Source organism: Canis lupus, chromosome 5 (assembly GCF_003254725.2).
Source record: "Canis lupus dingo isolate Sandy chromosome 5, ASM325472v2, whole genome shotgun sequence".
Taxonomy (NCBI): domain Eukaryota; kingdom Metazoa; phylum Chordata; class Mammalia; order Carnivora; family Canidae; genus Canis; species Canis lupus.
This window is the reverse complement of record NC_064247.1, coordinates 68,898,353-68,921,152: the sequence shown is the minus strand read 5'-3', so window position 1 is coordinate 68,921,152 and position 22,800 is coordinate 68,898,353. Positions and strand designations below refer to the sequence as shown.

At 41.1% G+C, this 22,800-nt stretch overlaps 1 protein-coding gene across 24 annotated transcripts in view; it reads left to right on the top strand.

Annotated features, from left to right (window-relative positions):
- Positions 1 to 22,800, top strand: part of CDH13 (cadherin 13) — a 1,387,059-nt gene that overhangs the window by 1,095,284 nt on the left and 268,975 nt on the right. The window lies entirely within an intron of this gene.

Here is a 22,800-nt window from a genome sequence, read left to right as displayed (position 1 = left end):
CATGAGTAATGTTTATTCTCGAGGATCTGTTTGGAGTTTTTTTAAGTGTCAAACAATGAATACCAACATACCCAAGTACTCAGCTATTTTCTTTGTCTTGGAAGCCTTCACTCTTTTCTTCAAAGTATGAGGTTCATAATTCAATGGTGAATTTGTTAGATTAAACTGGACTGATAAAGTTTGATCTTTGGAAGAACTTTGTGCCTTCAAATGCCTATCAATAGTGAATAACTGAATAACATAGTCCACGTGTAATTTCAGCTACATGATAATAAAAAGAAAAGTTTGAAAACTTTGGTTGACTTTAGTGCATGCTTCTGGGAGACCTTCCAGAGACTTTCAAGGTCTGCTGTGAATGTATGATTTAGACCACAGCTCCTCAATTGTGACACTTAATCCATAGAGATAAATCATCATGTGCCATCGGTAGGGCTCTTTATGGATAAACAGGCCTAAAATAATTATGTTTAAACTCCATGAAAGCCTCCATCAGAAAATCACCGCCTTTTGGGGGGTGTATTTTTTTTTCTTTTAGGTAAGATGCTAGGATAATGAAACTTTACTGATTATGGTACTTGGGACCAAATTAAATCAAAGTCAAAACAATAAAACTAATTTTCCTTTGGCTGTCCTTGAGGTACCGCTTCTTTCCTACCAGCCAACTGGCCTTCATCAGGAGGTGATCCCGACCTCAGTCTCCAGGATGCTGTGATGTATGATGGTTAAGAGCACAGTCCAGAAGCTGACTCTTACTAATTGTGTGACCTTGTGCTAGTTATGTGACCCCTCTGTGCCTCGATTTGCTCATGTGTCATATGGGAGAATAATAGCCCCTAACTCATGGAGATATAATAAAGATCAAATGAATTAATATCCACAAAGCACTTAGAACAGGGAACATGCTCAGTTTAATTCACATGTTGGATTAGTAAAGTAAAGGCTTTACCCAGTGACCCACCTATCTATGTGATTCTCCAGTATGCACACCAAGTCAAAAAACAAGAAAAGGGGGCATTCTTGATTGTCCCACTTACCCCAGATCCGCTTGATATAATATGCTCTGATCTATAATAGTACAGGACTAAATCTCCATTAACAGATGAATGGATATTAAAAATGTGGTATATACATACAATGGACTGTTATTATTCAACTTTAACCAAGAAGGAAATCCTGTTGTATGCAACAAAGATGGAAGATATTATGCTACGTTAGCTAGTCACAGACAGAGAAATACTGCATGATTCTACTTACGTGAGGTATCTAAAATAGTTAAACTCCTAAAGCAGAGGGCAGAATGGGGGTTATTAGGGGCTGGGTGGAGGAGGGGGAAATGAGGCTTGCTCTTCCACTGGTATAAAGCTCAAGTCATACAAGATGAGTAGGTTCCAGAGACATATTGTTCAGTATTGTGCCCATAGCTAATAATACCGATCGTACATCTAACATTTTGATAAGAAGTTAGATCTCACATTTACATGTTCTAACAACAACAACAAAGATAGAAATTAATGTAGGATTCAACCTATAACTCAACCTCTTAACAGATCAAATAAGAGTATTTATTCTATGAAACTCATTTTCTCACTCCAAGGTAGCTAGTCAGTGCCCGGGCCCCATCACATCTGCTCCTCAGTATCTCCTACCTGGTCCCATCTCCATCTGCGTGTGGTACATACTTCCACCCTCTGAGGCTGTCTGCCCCACCAGTGGTCTCCCAGCAGCCCGCTTTCCAACCCTGTCCCACTACCTCCTGCAACTCAGGCAGTCTCTGAAATAGAAATCTGATGATGCCCCTCAAAACCTGCTTCCATCCTGCTTAAAACCCCATGGTGGCTCAAAAGGTGCCCTATACCCACATCTGAGACCCTGGATTGTTGCATCAAGCTGTCCAGAGGAGAGCATCAGGGACTTGTCCTGAAGACCATTCTAGAATCAGATACACTAAATTTTTTGGACTTTGGTATTTACCATGCTCCATCAACCCAAACCACTCCAGGAATGATCTCTGGTTCTTGGAGATGTCAGATCACAGGTTGGAAGGGAATGGAAGCTACCGAATATTGCCTGAGCCAAGCGACACCAGGTTTATATTGCTAACTTCTTATCTTCCCATGGATTCATTCAGAAACTTAAACACTTGAAATGAATGTATTTGAGATGGCATGGGTGAAAACACTTAGCACAGAGCCATGTTCACGATGACTCTCAATAATGATCTATTGAGTCAAGAGATATATTTGTTCACTTACTAACAACCGGAGTCTTAATTTCTGGGGAAGTATCTAGGAAACTGTTAAATTCAAATTCATTCATCAGTCAGATTTCAAACACAAGAGATGGGATATTTTTTTATTTATTTGCTTATTTAATTTTTTTAAGAAGGAGGGCAGGGGCAGAGGGAGAGGGAGAGAGAATCTTAAGCAACCTCCACCATGCTCAGTGTGGAGTCCTACCCGAGGGCTTGATCTCACAACCCCGAGATCATGACTCGAGATGAAACTAAGAGTCAGGTGCTTAACTGACTAAGCCACCCAGGCACCCAGCCAAGAACCATTGTTTAAAGAGCAGTAATACAAAATACAGAAAGCTAATGAGTTCTTATACTAAAGCCTGCATGTGGACTATCATTCCCACAACTCTATATTTTTAAATGTTTTCTCCATTTCACAATAGTACTCCCCAAAATGGCAGAACAATTGTCTGAAAATACTTCTTCTGATGCTGAACATATTCTGTATGTTTGAGATTGTGTGAGAAACTCCATGCAGCAGTGACATTGGAAGAGCAGACATCTAAAATACAAACCTTCACAGAGGATTGAAAACCTGAAATATCCATCAGGAATGGTAATCATGGTAAATGGAAGAATTAGTAGAGGCCACACGTTTATCTTCATCACTAGCTTAGAGCACCAACATCGTTGCTAAAGGAAAAATAGAGAAAAAGGAACACTACAATAATGAGAAAAACACAATTTTGAAGTCAGGAAGGCACGATTCCAACTGCAGCTTCTCTGTAATTGCTTTGTGACCTTGGGAAGGTAGTTACAAGATTTGAGCTCAGTGTCCTCAACTTTAAAATCGGAGTAGTAATAGTAATGCCTACAATCCAAGGCTGTTTTACTGGAAACAGCGGCATCTGGCACATAGCAGTTACGTAAGAAAAAGAAGCCACTATTTATAATTATTTTCCCACTGTCACTGCCCTCCAGTTAGAGATCACCAGGAACACACCTGTAGTTAAACGAGTGGGTTTATAGCTCATTGCAAGGAGGGAGAGCATACCGTGGGGAACCGTGGGGTGCCCTTGTTAAGAGAGATTTATAGAATTGGGGCTTGTATTAGCTGCCTTGGGGGAAGGTTCATAAAAGTGGCGCATTGCTCTGAATGGGATGCTGCTGGGATGCAGGGGTAATTCTGTGACTGGGAACTTTAAATCTATCTATAGACAGGACTGAGATGAGGTGACAGCCATAATCAGCAGGGAGGCAGCCATCACTCATATTGGCTAGGGAGGGGTCTACGCTCACACTCGATGACAGAGTGGCCGTGTTCTTGTCCTCATTCACCCATCTTGGTCACACAGAGGCCCTGTCCAATGCCAATCTTCTGCAAAGTTGTTCATTTCCACCAGGAGAATGCCAACATCTAGCTGATGGCACCAGGCCAGCTCCCGGATGTTAGTGGCTGCTTTTCTCTTCCTGCCCACATTCACTCAACAAGTTTTTAGTGAGCATTGTCAGTCCCAGGTGTCCTTTCTTGAAGACGATTTATATTCTACCAAAAAATAGGTTAATACAACATGATAATTTTGATGCTAAGTGCAGAGAGGAAAATAATATAAGATAGCATGGTTAAGAGTGACCCAAAGGGCAGTCGGCTTGAATCAGTGTGGTCAGATGAGTCCTCTTCAAGGAAGTGATGTTTAAGACAAGAAGAAATAGATGCCACCTAGAAACAGGGGATGCATGTTCCAGGCACAGACAATAGCAATTTCAGAGCCTGACACCCAAAACAGCTTAGCCCAGGGAAGGTCTTAGTGAGATACTATGCCAGACAGAACAAACAGGCATTGCAAATGTTCTAAGTGCAAAGGAGCTTGAACACCAGTGTGCCATTTTCCCTGTGTGGATGGAGAATGGTTGGGGAAGGTAGAGGAGAGGTGATACAAGAAGTGACACAAAGCTTTTGTCATTAACATGCAGTAGACTTGGAATGCGGGGACACAGAATTATAGATTCTTAGCCTGATAACACTGAAAGGTATTTGATTATTGGTCTGACCCAGTCATCTCTTTTCCACAGAAAAGAATCAACCCAGACCAGGACTAAGTGATTTGCCCACATCTAAAAATTTAGTTAGTAGCAGAGCTGAAAGAGACAAGCAGGGGCCAAGCCCCAGAACATTCCTCCATCCTATTGCCCCCAAGCATGTGGAAATGGAGACTCACCATATTGGGGGAAGGAGACTATACATTAGAAATTCCTCCTGTGTTAGGGCACAGTCAGGAGATAGATGGTCAGGGGAAGTGAGGAGTCCTGATGTCCTTCCAGCATGATTGTGTTGCCTTTCTTAATTGTCCACTTAGAGGTGTTTGCCAAGGAAGATAATGTGAGCTGCGCCCATGACCTACCTGAGGGTCGATATCCTAGACAGCCTGCACTGCATCAACATCTATAAACCTGTGTTTGTACACACCTCTAGGAATTCAATCTCATGATATACTTAAAGATGCACGTCACAATTTTATTATCTGTTCTTTAATCAGAAATGTATTTCTATAATCAGGAAAAAAATTGTTTAATGAAACAAAATGTTTTTAATAAGAAACAAGTTAAATGATGACACATCCATGGCCATTAGTCATCTGGTCTACCTGCTGTTTCTCCCCATTCTGGTTAGTGGGTAATCATGCTCTGTCAGTTGCTCAATACTTTGAGTAATGGAATATATGAATTGTGAAGTATTACACATCTACTTAAAAGATAACTACTTAACTACTTGAGAAAAACTGCACAATGCATTTAAAATTGACAAAAAGAACATCAGAACCCATTTTCTCACTTTTTGATCACTGATATTTTATAAATTTTCAGAAAGGAAAATGAATAACTCCCATGATACAAGAGATAAATGTATCATAAATGTTTCCATGCTCTTCTTTGGAGTTAGGCTGCTGCTACCAGTGGTGCCTCACTAGGTGCCTGCTTGTCCTGGAAGGGCTCTGATGTCAAGGCTGCCACCAGGTACTGGTGAAAAGTGTGATGGTTAAACACCTGTGTGTTCCTCAATGAAACTGGGAACAGTATATCTGCAGAGTATGGGAGTGCCTGCTGGAACCCAAGCAGATTTCATGATGCTTCAGCTCTGGAAAATCTAGGTTCCCCACACCCTGTCCAAGAGAATATGCTTGAGGGCGTAAGAAGAGATAAGTCTGTGCATGAGCCTTTGTTAAGTACTACTGCATACTAGGCTTTGCTCAAATATTTTTAAATGTAGAATTTCAATGATAGTATATCTTTATGATGTGGGGATTGGTAGTGGGGCGTTAAATATAAGGCATTTGGAATTGAGAGCATTTGAAGGATTTGGCCCAGGGCACATAGTAAGAGTCAGATCACAATGTGGAAGCCAAACTTTTTTTTTTTTTTTTTTTTTTTTTTTGGTATGCAACCAAAATGGCTATACCTAGACCTGTCAGCAGGTCGGAGGAATATACAGGCCAGATGTGTATCCTCCCCATGCCCCGAGGTCATCCCTGTCCTAACTCTGATTTTGTTACTAATTGAGTGCATTAATGGACACACATCATTTATTCTCTGGGCCTCAGTTTTTCATCTGTAAAATGGGACAAGGAGACATTTGAAGTAGACAAATAAAAAAAATAAAAAATAATAATAAAAAAAAGTAGACAAATATTAGCATCCCACCAGCCTTAAAGAATGTAGGATTCTATGAGTTTGGATGAGATCTGCCCAAGCAACCTCAAGTCCGGTCTTCCACTTCCATGAATAGCTATTTTGAAGCTGTCAATCTGATGACTCAAGCAAAGCACCCATCTTCAAGGAGCACAAAGAAATCCTTGGCCAGTATCTTCCTGGATGCAGATGCTTTGCTCCTTGATTGCATGTCACCTTGAAGAGACAGATGATGGATGAGCAAGATTCAGCTTTGTCCTGGAAAACTTTTACATGGCATTTTTCCCCTTTTCTTTACAGATTTATAAAGTCAATACTTCAGCTTTTCCATGACATGAGGCTTGTATTTTCCTGGGCTAGATGTAACAAAGAGCTTTCCAAATGATCAGTGACACCTCAAGTTAAAGCCGCATTTTGAAATTATTCTTTAGAATCTCTAACTTCATTGGGAACAGTGAAATCAGAAAGTTAGCTTAATACTCTGCCAGAAATGCGTGGAGAAGATGTAGAATGTTTTTAAATGAACATCCAGTGATGTGCGCTTGGTAATTTCATTCAAAGATGTAAAGGAAGAGATATTACAAGGGACATTTTTGTTATTTTGTCGAATGCTATTCACCCAAAAATAAATAAAATTTCAACCTATATTCTTGACCTTCAGGGACTTATTTTAGGATCATATGGCTTTCCCTAAACAGCTGAATTATTTAGTGAGATTGAACTGTCAGAGACTTTAAAATAAAGCCCACCAAAATACCAGCCACTCTGGAGTGCTACAGCTGCTCCAGGCTCGATCTGCATATTTCATCTCAGCAGACTGAAGCCTGAAACTGAAAAATAGCTCAGAAAATACTTATCACCTTCCATGCCAAATGCAAAAAGAATTCATCCAAAGCTGAGAATTTGATATAGTGGGTGACCTACTCCTACATTAATGCTCAGAATGGCTGATGGAGCTCTATCTGCATTTCTACTACTTCAGCCCTGTTTAGGCCATCTCTCTGTGAAAGTGCTCAGGGGTCCCTCCTTCCATAGGTACTAGGGCCCCAAGTGAATTAATAGAAGGAGCAAGCTTGGAGCACCACACCTGCCTACATGGCCATGATTAACAACACATTTTCAATGCATGTAGAGTGGTATGAAGAAGTTTAATTTATACATTTGTTGCCTAAATGGAGTGAAACCAACATTTTTAGCTCATAAGGACTTTTTATAGATTGCTAGTAACTCACTTTCCCAAAGGATATAAAAAAGAATGAAGAATTCAAGATTATCATGTTGAGTACCTAGCATGCTGGAGCTCCCTAAAGGAATCAATGGCACCTACTGTCAAAGCAGATAATGATGGTGGTGGTGGTGGTGTTGAAGGTGGTAATGGTAGTGGTGGTGGTGATAATAGGATAGTGGTTATGATGGTGATGGTGATGCTGGTAATGGTGGTGGTGGTGACGATGGTGATGGTGCTAATGGTGGTGATGTTGAAGGTGGTGATGATAATGATGGTGATGGTGATGATGGTGGTAATGATAGTGATGGTGGTGATGGTAGTGATGTTGGTGGTGATGGTGATGGTGCTTATAGTGGTAATGATGGTAATAGTATTAGTGGTAGTATCAGTGATTGTGGTGATGGTGGTGGTGAAGGTGATGATGATACTATGATGATCATGGTGAGGATGACAATGGTGAGGATGACAGTAATGAAGACACTAATAATAACAGTGCTGCTGTTACTGATAGGATGATAGTGATGATTATGGTGACAACAATGACAATGATGACGGTATAGTGATGGTAGAGGCTTACGCTTGTTGATCCCTTGTGATGTATCAAGTAATATGCTAAGCACTAAATATTCATTATCTTATTCAGCCTTCAGCACCTTTATATGGGGTACATTACATGCTGTGATTTTCCCATTTTATAGATGGCAAAACTGAGGCTAGGAGACATTAAGGAACTTGCCCTTAAATTCCTTAAGCCCTAGGACAACACTTCTTAAATTTCACTATACATTAGAGTCACCTGGAAAGATTTTTAAAATCTTGACCCAAAGGTTAAAATAATTTGTCCAATGTTGCCCAGCTGGTGGGTGGCAGAACCAGGATCCACAACCAGGCCATCAGGCAGCAAAGTCATGGTCTTGTCCACCCCATTGTGCAGTTTCCCTTGACAGTCTGACAGTGCCTGGGAATTATCATGGTCCTCATCCATGCCTTTGTGGATATTGTTTTTAATAATAATAAGCAATGGTCCAAAATGTGAGTAGCAGATCTTTTGGAAAGTATGCTAGAACCGGTCTGAATCTCTGTCCACCAAAATAATTTCAGTTTCATTCACAATATTCTGTTCTGTTGAGAATATGCTTGTGGTTATTTTTGCCTGAAGGCATAAAATTCCAATGAAATATTAGCTGCTTTTTAAGTGTCTTTGGTAGTTAGAACCCTGAGTCCCTAGAGATGGTGATAGAAGTAGATGATGTATGGAGAGACATACAGGTTTCCAAATCAGTGAGTCAGAGTTTTCCTTGATGAAAAGAGAAGTTCATGGAAAACTCCCAAAACACCTCTATCCCCAGATTTCAGGTAAGAAATTAAAGCTCTTAAGAAATGCTGGCAACACTCACCCATGTTTCTAATCCAAAGGGCTGGGATTGTTTCAAATGAGACCATGTGAGTTAATTAAGGATTTGCTTCCCTGGGATTAATTATATTTTTATAACCTTAATTTAATTTTCAAACTAATATTTTCCATGACAGTGGGATCTGATTAGACCCACATGGGCGAACTCCTTCCATGCCAGCTCCTATTTTCTCATTTAATCCCTATACAACACCAACAGATGGGTAATAGTGTTCCCATTTTGCAGATGAAGAAACTGAAGCTAAGACAAGTTAATTTTTTTCAAGGTTAACACTGCATTATTTTCTCCCAGATGAGTCATTGTTATATAGAAGGAAGAAAAGTTATTTTAGGAAGCCTCCCTCAGTTTTCCCCAAAATGAATTTCTGGGCTAGAAAATCAGATCCTGCCATTTTCACACTTGACCTCAATTTGCACACATTTCTCTGTCATTAAGTGGGCAGCTTTATCACCTGGCTGCAGAGATGAGGAGGCCAAGATTCAAGACAGATAGCTTTCCCCAGCTGCATGAACATCCCACAAAGGGGTCAAAGAGTTTTCACACTTGGCTTTAATTTCTCCCCACACATTTTTTGTTGGAGATAAAGATAAACATGTTTTTCCTCTCCCTGTCTGTGCTTTCTTTTTGCCTTTAGAATTCAGAATGGATGCCTTCATCACATGGCTAAATAAAACTGAATGGTTGAAATTTCTAAGCTTCACAGTTAGAAGCTATTGTAAGCATCCCAAAAATTGTCAGAAGGAGGGCAGAGAGGAACATTAAGTCTAGAAATAGAACTCAGAAATCTTAGTCTTCATTGATGTGGGTACTTAGGGAGACACCAAAGTAGTGGGAACATGATTCCTGCAAATGAATCCAGGCATCAGATAATTCATGGATATCTGTGCCTATTGGTGCAAAAATGCAACTACCAGTTTTTCTAATGAATTATTCTCCTCTCACCCCCTCCCCAAATATTTTTATTAGGCATAAAAATACACAGAGAGGAACATTAACTAAATTTAGACCTAGATGCTTAGAGATAGATGGGTCAGCCCAGCCTTTTCTAGTGGAAGTGGCTTGTTGAGATCAGTTTCCACCATTTGGTGTTAGAGTCCCATGCCTCCAGTTTTATAAAATAAATCATTTCCAGCCTCAGAGAAGGAGAGGAGAGGCAGAAAATGAAAATTAGCAAAGATGTTATTTTTCTCTGAATGTTGGAAGAAAAACCACAGAAGGATTTATTACAAATTAATGTAACAAATTCTGCCCTGAGTTTTTAAGCTATGCTGTTTGGACTTTTAAATGAAAGTTGGACCCAGTTTGCCCAGTTCGCAAGCGAGAGCCCATTCTTTAGTGATACACTACTGCCACCTGGTGACAGTGTACCTATATTGAAGGGGGCTAAGAAGAAGAAAAAAAATTAATCCATTACCAAAATCACAAGGCTCAATGGCCCCACAAAAAATCTGGTAGTAATTTGTGTCATAAGAAGTTAGATGGAAGAAATGTCTGAGTTAAAATGGAGCCAGGCTGTGGGAAAGTAGTCAAGGGGTTTTGCTTCTATTACCACCTTCTATTCCACCACCTTGACCACCTTGCACTTGACCAATCTGCCTTCTTCCTGCACACAGACATGAGACTCATTGTCCTAAAGCTCTGATTTCATCTGAACTACCCCTGCTCAAACACCTTCAATGGTACTTATGTGTCCATAGGATGAAGAGCAAAAGCCCTCACACTGATGTACTCTATGGTCTCTGCAGGTTGCTCTACTTCCCCAGACCCCAGTTCTCTCATTCAAGACAAGGAAGGTCCCACTTGGGAGATCCGTTTGGATCCCATGCTGTGACAAGAGTTTGCCTAGAGTAAATTTTGGTTATTTTTTTTAAATGCCAAGCTCCAAGACAAGCTATGAGGGAATCATGGTGTCACTGATATATGGAGAAGTCAGTAAGGAAAAGCTCATTTGCAGATAATCAGGAAAATAATTGGTGTAGGTATATGGGCACAACAGCAGCTAGGCATGCAAACACAGAGAACCAGAATACTATCTGCTAGCTTGGAGGAGCAGCCAAGAATGGGGAAAAGGTGCAGCAGGTATGTGCAAAACATTTAGTTAAAGTGCAACTTCTAGAGTCCCAGAATCTTGGTCTGCTCTTTCCTAGCTGTGTGTTCTTGGACAAGTTACTTAATATCTCTGAGCTTCACATTTCTCTATGTGTAAAAGGGGAAAGATAACAGTGCCCTCCCTGAGACCTGTGATGAATATTCCATGGGTCACTACAAAAGAGTGTCTGGCTTCTGGTAAACATTCAGTGAATATTAACCAGTATTACTATTACCATTCTCTCCTTCTTCATCATCATTATTTATAGAAACACTGAGTTTTTCCAGGGAAAAGTGGTAGAGAAAGAATAAGGGGATAGATCCATTCCTGAATGAAGGCCCAGCTGGGAGAGATGAGCTTGAGGGAGAAGGAAGGGGGAAGGAACAGAGGAGAGGTTCTCTCAGGAGAAGGGGGTGTGGATTGGTAATAGCACTCCTGAAACAGCACAGGACTTGGTGACTTGCAGGCTATCGATACTGGAAACACAGCAAGTGAAGAGTAGAGACTGAGGGGATTACGTAAGGAAAGTAGGCTGAAGAGCCATGCCCTCAAGTTCTGGTTCACAGCTGGTTCTCCTCGGGAATGGGAAGGTGGGGTTCATTCCAGAGCATCAAGAAGAGGTTAAGGGCAAAGTGTGTGTGCTCTGTAGGCTACAGCTTCCGTATTCACCTACATTTCAAATTACTTACATTTATTGGGTCAAAATGATCCAGTCCTGATGCAGTTTATTTCTACAATGATCTATACTGATCTATGATGTGTCATCCCAGTTAGAATGTCAAGCCATCAGGGATAGGTGCCCTAGATGTTTCTCTGAGACCCGAGATGAGAGGATGGTCAATAAAAGTAAATGATGAGGGTAATGGTAAAGATCTGAAGGCACCAACAGAAAAACAACCAACAGACAGAAATCATGAAGTACTTGACCACTCAAGATGGAGACCTGGCCGTCCTGCCTTGGTACACATCTTTGTTGTATCCTTAAGCCCCAGGCACAGCTCTGATACAGAGCCAGAACATGTTGACTGTTTGGGAAGGTGCTTACTCTGTAAATGTCACTCCATGTATCAACAAAACAAAACACACACACACACACACACACACACACACACACACAAACAGTTCTTTTCTAAAAGATTTTATTTATTTATTTGTTTGTTTATTTATTTATTTATTTATTTATTTATTTATTTATTTATGAGAGAGTGTGTGAGCAGGAGGGAAGGACAGAAGGAGGGGGAGAAGCAAACTCCCTACTGAACAGGGAGCCAGACTCGGGTTCAATCACAGGACCCCCAGATCATGACCTGAGCCAAAGTCAGATGCTTAACCAACTGAGTCAGCCTGCCCCCCAAAAAAAACAGTTCTAAGAGGTAAGTTCATATCATGGCAATAAATGCCTATGTTAAGAAGCAAGAAAGATTCCAAGTGAACAGTCTAACTCTACACTCAAGGAACTAGAAAAAGAACAAACTGAATCCAAAGTTAGGGGAAAAAAAGGAAACAATATAGAGCAGAAATCAATGAAATAGAAAACAGAAAAACCATGGAATAGATTCAGCAAACTAAGAGTTGATTCTTTGAAAAGATAAACAAATTTGACAAAGCGTTAGCTAAACTAACCAAGGAAAGAAAGGAGAGGACCCAAATCAACAAAATTATAAATGAAAAAAAAAAAAAAGATGTTACAAGTGATACCATAGAAATTCAAAGGAACATAAGAGGCTGCTATGAACAACCTAGAAGAAATGGAAAAATTCTTGGAAACATACACCTTACCCAGGCTGAATCAAGAAGAAATCCAAAATCTGAATAACCCCATTACTAATAAGGAGGTTAAATCAGTATAACCAAGAATCACCCAATGAAAAGCCTAGAACCAGATGGCTTCACTGGTGAATTTTACCAAACAGTTAAAGAAGAATTAACACTAATTTTTCTCAAACTCTAACCAAAAGAGAGAGAGAGAGAAAGGAAAAAAGACATAAAAAAAAGAGGAAGGAACACTCCCAAATTCATTTTATGAGGTAAGCATTATCCTGATACCAAAATCAGACAAGGAGATTACTAGAAAAGAAAACTACAGGCCAATATCCCTGATGAATATGGATGCAAAAATTCTCAGTAAAATACTGGCAAACTGAATGCAGCAGTGCATTAAAAAGCACATATGCATCACCATATGATCAAGTGGGATTTATCTTTGGAATGTAAAGATGGTTTAACATATGCAAATCTATCAATGTAATACATCATATTAATGGAATGAAAAAAAATCATGAGATCATTTCAATAAATGTAGAAAACAACATCTGACAAAATTCAACATCCATTCATGATAAAAAGCTTTTAACAAATTAGGCATAGAAGGAATATATCTCAACACAGCAAAGACCATATGTGCAAGTCCAAGGTAACATGCTCCATGGTAAAAGGATGAAAGCTTTCTCTCTATGATTAGGAATAAGACAAAGGAGCCCACTCTCACCACCTTATTCAACATGGTGCCAGAAGTTCTAGCTAGAGCAATCAGGCAAAAAAAAGAAATAAAATATATCAAAATTGGAAAGAAAAAGTCAAAGTGCTTCTATTTGCAGATCACATGCATATATATATATATATATAAAAGACTAAAGACTCAACCAAAAACCTGTTAGATCTAATCAATCAATTCAGCAAAGTTGCAGGTTACAAAATTAACATTGAAAAATCAGTAACATTTATATACATTATTTATATAAGTAGCATTAATATACATTAGCAGTGAATTTTACAAAATAAAAACAGAAACAACAAATTGAGGACATTAACAACAGCTCCAAAAACAATAAAATAGTCAGGAATAAATTAAACTCAGGATGTGAAAGAGTTCTACTCTGAAGACTAGAAAATATTGATGACAGAATAGAAGATGAATAAATGGATAGGTATCCCATGTTCGTGGATTAGAAGAATGAATATTGTTAAAATGTTAATGCTACCACAAGACACAGATTCAATGCAATCCCTATCCCAATTCTAATGGCATTTTTTTTACATAAGGAGAAAAAAACACTCCTAATTTATATGGAATGACAAAATAAAAAACAACAACAAAAACAAAAACAAAAAAACAAATAACCAAAGAAATTCTGAAAAAGAAGAACAAAGCAGGAGATATCACACTTTTTGATGTAAAGCACTATAAAGTAATCAAAACCATATCGTACTGGCATAAAAACAGACCAATTGAACTGAGTCAAGAGCCCAAAAATAAACCCAAGTGCATACAATCAACTAATACTTACCTGACAGGGGAGCCAAGAACAATCAATGGAGAAAAGACAGTCTCTTCAATACATGAGGGGATAATTGGCTGTTCACATGTAAAAAATATTAAACTGGATCCCTATCTTATACTACCCACAGAAATTAACTCAAAATGGATTACAGACTTAAATGTAAGCACTGAAACCTAGAAACTCCCGGGTGGGGCGGGGGGAACCCACAGGAATAAAGCTGCTTGACATGGGCCTTGGTAATGATTTTTTGGATAGGACAGATAAGCACACAAAGTGTGCTTAAAAAATAAGCAAGTGCTTATCAGACTCAAAAGCTTCTGTATAGCAAAAGAAACCATCAACAAAGTGAAAAGACAAGCATGGAATGGGCAAAAATATTTGCAAACCATATATCTGATAAGGAATTAATATCCCAAATATATAAAGAACTTGAACAATTCAACAGCAAAAAAACAACCCATTTTAAAAAATAAACAGAGGACCTGAGTAGACATGTCTCCACAGAAGTTATAGAAAAGGCCAATGGGTATGCGAAAAGATGCTCAACATCATTAATTATTACGGAAATTAAATGTGAGTTAAAACCACAGTGAGATATCACTCACACCTGTTAGAATGGCCACTTTCAGAGAGACAAGAGATAACAAATGCTGATGGAGATGTGGAGAGAAGGGAACCCCTGTGCCCTATCAGTGGGATTATAAACTGGTGCAGCCATTACAAAAAACAGTACAGAAGATGCTCAAAAAATTAAAAATAGAACTACCATATGGTCCAGCAATTCCACTTCTGAGAATATAGCCAAAGGCGATAAAACCTACCTAGAAAAGATATCCACACCTCCGTGTTCAGAGCAGCGTTATCTATAATGGCCAGGATATGGGAACAACCTCAGAGTCCTGTGTGGATTGATGGATAAAGAAGTTGTGAGATATGTGTAGATATATGTAGACATAAATCTATATATATATACACACACGATGGAATATTACCCAGTCATAAAAAAACAAGGAACTCCTACCATCTGTAACAACACAGTCCTTGGAGTGAAGTAAGTTAGACAAAGAAAGACAAATACTATATGATCTCACTTATATTTGGAGTCTAAAAAAAGCAACCAAACCAAACCCAGAAAAAGAGATCAGACTTGTGGTTAGCAGAGGTGGGGTAGGGGAAGAGACTTGGAGGAAGGTTGGTCGAGAGGAACCAGCTTCCTGTTGTAAGATAAATAACTAGGGATGTGATGAGGACTATAATAAACATGCTGTATGATACATAGGAGAGCTCTTAAGAGAGTAAATCCTGAACTCTCATTAAAAACAAAAAACAAAAAAACAAACAAACAAACAAAAACCAAACAAACAAAAATAAATAAATAAAAACAAAAAACAGGGCAGCCCGGGTGGCTCAGCGGCTTAGCACCTACCTTCAGTCCAGGGCATGATCCTGGAGTCCCGGGATCGAGTCCCACATCAGGCACCCTGCACGGAGCCTGTTCCTCCCTCTACCTGTGTTGTGTCTCTGCCTGTGTCTCTCTCTCTTTCTGTCTCTCAAGAATAAATAAATAAAAAGCTTTAAAAAACAAAAACAAAAAACAGAAATCAATTCTCCTGTAGTCTCTATGAGCCTAGATTTCTAGTCTTTGGCATCTCACTTTTACCAACTGCTCTTTTGAAGTCTTTTAGGTTAGGATCCGCTTCTCACATCCTCCTCCATCTGCTCGTGGTGCTGGCAGAGAACTGTGGTGGCCACGGGGCTCTGGCTGCAACTCACGTGCTCTGTGATCTTGTGCAAGTCATTTATCTTCTGTGTGCCTTGGTTTCCTCACCTGTCAAATGGGTACATTAATGCTGGTACCAACCTTGCAGGGTGGTTTTACAGGGTAAATGAGCTGCTGCAGGGAAAGTGAAGCTCACTCGGGCTAGAGCGTGGTGTGTGGAAAGTGCCGTGTAAGTGATGAGGTTTTTTTTTTAATTATTTTATTTTTATTGTGAGAAGACCTTTAATACAAAGAGCATTCAACACCTGAATTGCTAGTGGATTAGAGACAGATGGTTTCTCCCTCACTGTTCATCACTAGGGAGGCACAGATCAATGTCACCCCAGCTCTGTCCCTAAGTCTAGTGGGAAAGACAGATGTGAATACAGCCCACTGTGATTGATGCTTTGCCAAGGAGATGGACAGAGTGTGCAGGGAAATTATGTGAGGCCCAAAAACACGCCTATGAGACCCACAACCCTAGATGTTCTGTCTCAGGCATTTGGAGTCTGTTCTTCCAAGACTGAGCCATTGAATGGTGAGGAGCATGTTCTGTGAGTCAGATTTCTATGGGCTCTTGGGTTAGACTAGCAACATGTGACTCAATCTGTCTGGGCCTTCGTTTGCTCATCTGTGAAATGACCAGAGGGGCAACTTTCTTCCAGGTGGGATCCTCATGACGATCTGTACAAAAGATAGTATCTGATTCATTACAAAGGCTTCGTGTATTTTATAGGAATGCCAAAAACAGCCATATCTATCTTGATCAAATCGAAGAAAAAATTTTGAAAACCAAATTCTGTATTCAATTCGGTAGAGAGCTTATGGCATAAAACAGTGGTTCTCAAACTTGCCTGAACTTGAGCATGATCAGAAGGGCTTTCTGAAATCCACATTGCTGAACCCCAGCCCCAGAGTTACCCAGTCTGTAGGTCTGCTGAGACCTGAGAATCTGCATCCTCAAACAAGCTCTGAGGTGATGCTGGTGATGCCTGGTCTTGGGATTCCGCTTTGAGAAACGTGGACTTCAAGCTATCCCATGCTTCTAACACAGAGAAGAACCCCTTCTTATTTCTGTGTCTCTGCCCTCTATCATTTTCAAACCTGAAATTTTTATGTTTGAGGTTAATTTAAAAAGGAAGATTTCAGTGCATCTGGCGTGTATATAAATTGGATCCAGCTCAGGGATTTTGCTCTTCCGTTTAATCTTGGCTTGTCCCTGTAGATCCATGAGTGTCAGGGCTGATATTTCTGATTCCCTATTTGTGCCAAAAGGAGGCTCATTTGCCCAGCCAGTCCTGATGTCACACACCCTCCCCACTGTTCCATCACAGGACAGGAGACATTCCAACAGGAGGTTTCAAAAATAGGATTGCTCCTAAGAGTAAAGAAAAAACATTTCTTTGAAATATTTTCTTAAAAGTTAATGTTTAGAATCAATCTTGTGACAGTTGGTTGTATGCCAATAATCAGGTGAGGCTGTTTCCTGCTTTATTGTGCTCGGGATTTAGCTACACCTAATCAGTTTCACAAAGCCTTGTTCCTACATAAGATGATTCATTCCTTCATTTACTCATTCAGTTTTTTCAGCAGGTGTTCATTAACTGTCTACTCAGTGCCAAGCTCTATACTAGGTTGTGAAAATAGGAATAAAGATAGACATTCTGTAATCAGGCAGTAAGGAAATTTATAATGGGTTTTCAGTTGTCTAAGGACAAAGGCATTTATGATTTTTGTTTCTTGTGGCACTGCACTTACTTGGAAAGTTTTGTATTTGGTTGATTCTGTGGCTGTTATTTATTTACACAGGGGAGGGGGTAGTATTTACACCCTGCCCAGCAATTCTTATAAGTAATAATATATAATAACTAGGTTCCTTGGGTTCCCACAAAGACGAACAAGGTATTTAAGGAAGCTTGCAATTAAATAGAAAAAGTAAACATATATCTGAAAATATATCTGTGATGCAGAACAATAGCAGTGGCTTGTGGGGGAGATAATTTCTCTGTCTGAAATGCTTAGGAAAGTCTTCCTAGGCGAGGTGATATCAGGGGTGGGTTTTGGAAGGGGAAAAACTTGTTCTCACATCAAGTGTTAAAGTCCATTCCCCTTGGGGCATCTGGGTAGCTCAGTAGTTGGGTGTCTGCCTTTGGCTCAGGGCTTGACCCCGGGGTCCCGGGATGGAGTCCCGCATCAAGCTCCCCACGGGGAGTCTGCTTCTCCCTCTGCCTGTGTCTCTGCTTCTCTTTGTCTCTCATTAATAGATTAAAAAAATCTTCAACAAAAATTAAAAAGAAATAAATGCATTCCCCTCATGTGGTTCCAGGATTGCCAGCATTTCACCAGACGGAGTTGCACTGTAGTAGAGGGCTCCCATCCACGGCTGAGAAACCCATCTCTGCTACTTTGTAGTGCAGTGCCTTTGACCAAGATCACTTCATTTTTTGAGCTTCATTTCTCATTCAAAAAATAGGAGTAACATTACAACCCACACAGAATTGTTAAGAGAGATAAAATAATATTGGAAAAGTACTTAATATAGTGCCTGGCACGCTATAAGCACTTAATAAAATTACAGTTGCTTTAATCATTGTAATTACCGTAGCGTTGATGGGTGTCGCAGGACGCAAAGTCAGTTGAGTCAGGTTCGGGACATGAGGCCAGTTTACAATATGCATGTCTAATGGTGGGGTCTTCAGAGGCTTTCGGACACAGAGGTGTGTTGCAAAACAACCAGAGGAAAGTTCTCTGTTGTATCCCCAAGCACATTTGAAAGGAAACCCTTTATCCATTGTACATCTGTCAGAACTGGGGTTCATAGCCCCCCAGGTAAGCCTGGGAGCTTCATTGCATTTATACTTCATGATTGTCGGCCCTACCACAAATCTATGCTTCCAGTTCAAAATGGCTCCACGCTGCATGTGCTTCCCACTTTCCCAGGCAAGGCATGTGTGCAGGTGCCTTCTGAGGACCTGGGTTATAGAGATCTTCTCACCTTTACTTTTGCGACTTTATCTGCAGTGGCCTCTGAGGCACTTGGGCATGCCAGTGTAGCTGTCTGGGGAAGAAACTGATCCAATCCAAGTACTTTGTGAAACATTGGCAGATGCTCCAAAAGAAGCCCCAGTGGGCAGCTGCACCCATGCAGAACAGGCATGGGGTGGTGGTGGGGGGGGGTGATGATCCATCAGAGGAAAGGGTATCTGCTTTTTTATGAGATTCACCGGAAGACACCTTTAAATTATATACATTTCTGGGCATCATTTGCATGTGTCTGAGAACATTACTCAAAAGAAAGCTGTTTTGTACGCGTGCAACACCCTCCCAAGTAAGTCCTGAAGAAATCAAATCAGCAGTTTGACTCACCTTTTCTAGTTCTAAAAATACCTTTTCAGGATAAATGTGAGAATTCAGCCCTAACTGTCCCACTCTGACATTGCTGTTTTTACATCTTTTCTTCTGTGACCACCGACATCCTGTATACGTCATTTTATATTTTACTTTTCTACCTACTATATCATAAGCACGTCCCAGATTGCTGCCCAGTCATTATAATTACAACCTTTAATGACTACATAATGGTCCATCAAGTGGCTGAACCTAATTTATTTGCCCATTTTCCTGTGGTTGAACATCTCAGCCATTGATCGCCAGTCCTTCTCAGCTGCAAAAACTGTATTTTAAGAAGCCATATGTGGAATTGGAATATGTTTTATTGATTCTTTTTTTTCTTAAATATCTAAAGTAGGACATAATCACCTGCAGGTGACTCCTCTCAGACTATAATAATGAAAGCCAAGTTCTCATCATTATTGCCTCATGCCAAATTCCCTGTGTCTGGTCAGAGGTAATCTCTGTATGGGCTTGATTTCTGTCCTTCTAGACATTTTTGTCCACATTTACAAACAAAATGGAAACATTGTGTATATATGGGGTTATACAGGACATAGTGTTTTTAATTTGCTTTTCGTATCACTTACTATGGCTCAGTAATATTTCTTGTTGCTGCATTCAGACCCACCTTGTTCTTTGTCCCCACCACATGATAGTCCACGAGGTGGGCAAGCCCAGGGTTCTTCATCAGGCCCTCTTGGGTGGAAAGTTAGGCTGCTCACAGCATGCTGTCACTACACACAATGGTGCTGAGTGTCCCTGGATCTGCTCTGGGTCCTTTGAGTTCCTCTCATGGTGATAGTTCCAAGAATTCATGTTGAAATCCCCCACCTGGGGAGGTTTCTTCTCTTCAGCTGCTGTAAATAATGATAAAATGAACACTGAAAGCAGATCATCCTTTCCTCCCCACCACCTTTTCTTCTGAATTTCATGGGAATCAATGAATGATTGGAGTAGGATGAAAAGAACAAGGAGTTAGGGACACTTTTGTGATGCATGCCACCAACTGTTTTCCAAAACTGGTTTTAGTACCTGCTAAAACCCGTGTCCTAGGGAGCATCCACTTTCAGAGCTCCCCTGCTCTCCACCCAGGACTCCCAAACAAATACCTATGCATCCATAAGAGAATCTGTATTCCTTATTGTACAAACTGGCTTTCACTGCTTTTCTTCAAAATGTGATGCAGGGGCACCTGGGCGGCTCAGGCAGTTAAGCATCTGCCTTCAGCTTAGGTCATGATCTCAGGGTCCTGGGATGGAGCCCCGAGTTGGGCTCCCTGCTCAGTGGGGACTCTGCTTCTACCTCTCCCCTAGCCCCTCCCCTGGCCCATGCTCGGGCTCTCTCTCTGTCAAATAATTTTTTTAAAATGTCTGATGCATTTTCCAAGCCAAATAATGCTAATAATAGCAGTAGCAGCAGCTAACACTTGCTGAGTGCTTTCTATGTAGCAGGTGTGATGGTGATGCCTTCGCAAATACTTGGGCTTATATAATTTTCAAGAGTGACCTATAAAACAGGAGCCATTCTTCGCTTGTTTTCCCGTGTGTAAACTGATGCTCAGACAGGTTCCAGAGTTTGCTCAAGGTGACAGACCTAGTAGGTTATGGACTTGGAACATGAGCCTGGTTTTTCTGGCTTCAGAGCTCAGCTTTCCCATCCACCTGCAGTACAACCCAACCCACCTGTGACCCCTGAACCTGCCCCTAATGGATGGAATTGGGCATTTAGTCAACAACAAATACTTCCTGAGCATCTAAAATGCAGGAAGCCTGGTGTGAATACTAGTCTGCCCTGGGGGTCTGGGATGCATCTCCTACCCTACTCATTTCTCCAGTATTTGTTCATTCATGTACTTGTCTCTCTTTGGCTTTCAGAAGCCATCCCTCCCATCCCCAGGTTTGGATGTGTACTCTAGCACACTCTTTTCTGGATTTTCTTTTCTTCTCTAAGCATTTGCCCTTCCATTTTCCCTCTTGGGAACTCCAGCTACCACTATAAGATCTTTCATTTGCCATTCACTGTTCCCATTTGCATTTTCCCCCAAAAGCCTTCTGGTAGCAGCACATCTCTGGATGGCTAAAAACCTCCAGCTTTGCAATGTGTCCCTCCACAGAATCTTTTCCGTCAGTGGTAACCTGCTCTTCAATTGTCCTCTGTCACTGTGGAGTACAGGCCCAGGGCAGCATCCCTTCCTGTCAGCAGCTCTGCTTTCCCTGTGGACAAGTCTCCTTTCCTTCCTCTGTACTAGCTGGAAACAAACCACTAATTGAATTTCACCTTTCAGAGCTCTGAAAAAAATGACAGGCTCACGCCTCCAATTAGTTTCTTCGACCGTGTTGAGGAAGGAACATGTTACATCCTCACAAACACAGCAGGGCTCACAAACACAACCTCCACCATTGCAGGGAGGCTGCAGTCATTTTGGGCCTTTCCATCTGTGCTCCAGCGGCTGGTGCTGGCTTGTTCAGAGATTGGGCGGCTGCCTTCCTTCCTGCACCTGGCACTGATGAGGAGCAGACTATGCGCTAGGCACCGGGTCCTGCTGTACACACAACTGCCACCAGGGCAGACACTCTCCAGAAACCATGGGGCAAAACAGGGAAGTCAGGATGTGGCGGTTCCAGTTGTCTTGAAAGTTTAACTACATCAGAGGTTCCAGGGCCATGGAAAAAGAGAATGATCAGTTGAGAGCAGTGGAGCCCTGTGTCAGGAGTTGGGGATACAGAAAGGAGTCCACACAGCCCCTGACTTGGGGGAAACCCAAAATCTGGTGAGAAGCCACCCAAGTGATCAGTTTCAGTGGGCTGAGAGAGTGTGAATGTGCCGGGAATGGTGGCTTCATGGAATGGGGGTTCATCCTTTTGTGGATTCAAAGGCAGCTTCATGAAAGCATAGACACTTCAGTCACTTTCAAGAGTTTCCCAAGTAGGCTAATGAGAGGAAGGACACTCAGACACTGGGAGGAATATTTGCACCAACCCACAGCAGGGCACATTCAATGCATAGTGAGTAACTAGATGTATTGCAAATACCCGTGAGAGAATCTGAAAGAGCCAGGCCGGGAAATCACAAAGGTCCTGGTAAGGTCTGATTTGGCCTATGGGTTCCATGTCATTGGTGCTAGAAGACAGAGGATGTGCCAAAGCACCTGGGCACGAACCCCACCTCTGCCACTTACTAGCTGCGTGGCCGTGGCAAGCTGATAGTAACCTCTCCAGCTTCCTCATGTAGTCAATGGTGTTGGTAACAGCACACACTGTGGGGTGTCCTAGGGATTAAATCGAGCAGCACACCTGAGACCCTCATCATAAGGGCCAGCTTCCTAAGTGCTCAGTAAATATTAGGGATGATCATTATTAGCAATATTGTTAATGTCTATTGCCATAGCAGTCTGTGAGGCAGAGTGGGCAAGACGAGCTTCGAAGCAGGTAGACCTGAGTTCGAATCCTAGGTCTGCCTTGTATGGCCCCTGGGGCTTGTCACCTAATCTCCCCAAGCTTCCCTCACCTACTCTGCCCCTCAATTAGGGAAAGTAGGTGTCTGCCAGCTAGCCCCATTCCTGGCACAAAGAGTTTCAATAAATGACAGTTGTTATCATGACTACCCTCTCCTCCTCCTCTTCCTTCTCCATCATCATCATCATCATCATCATCAGTCTTATCCTCAACAAGGATGGCCTTATCATCATCATCATCAACATCATCATGTCTTATAC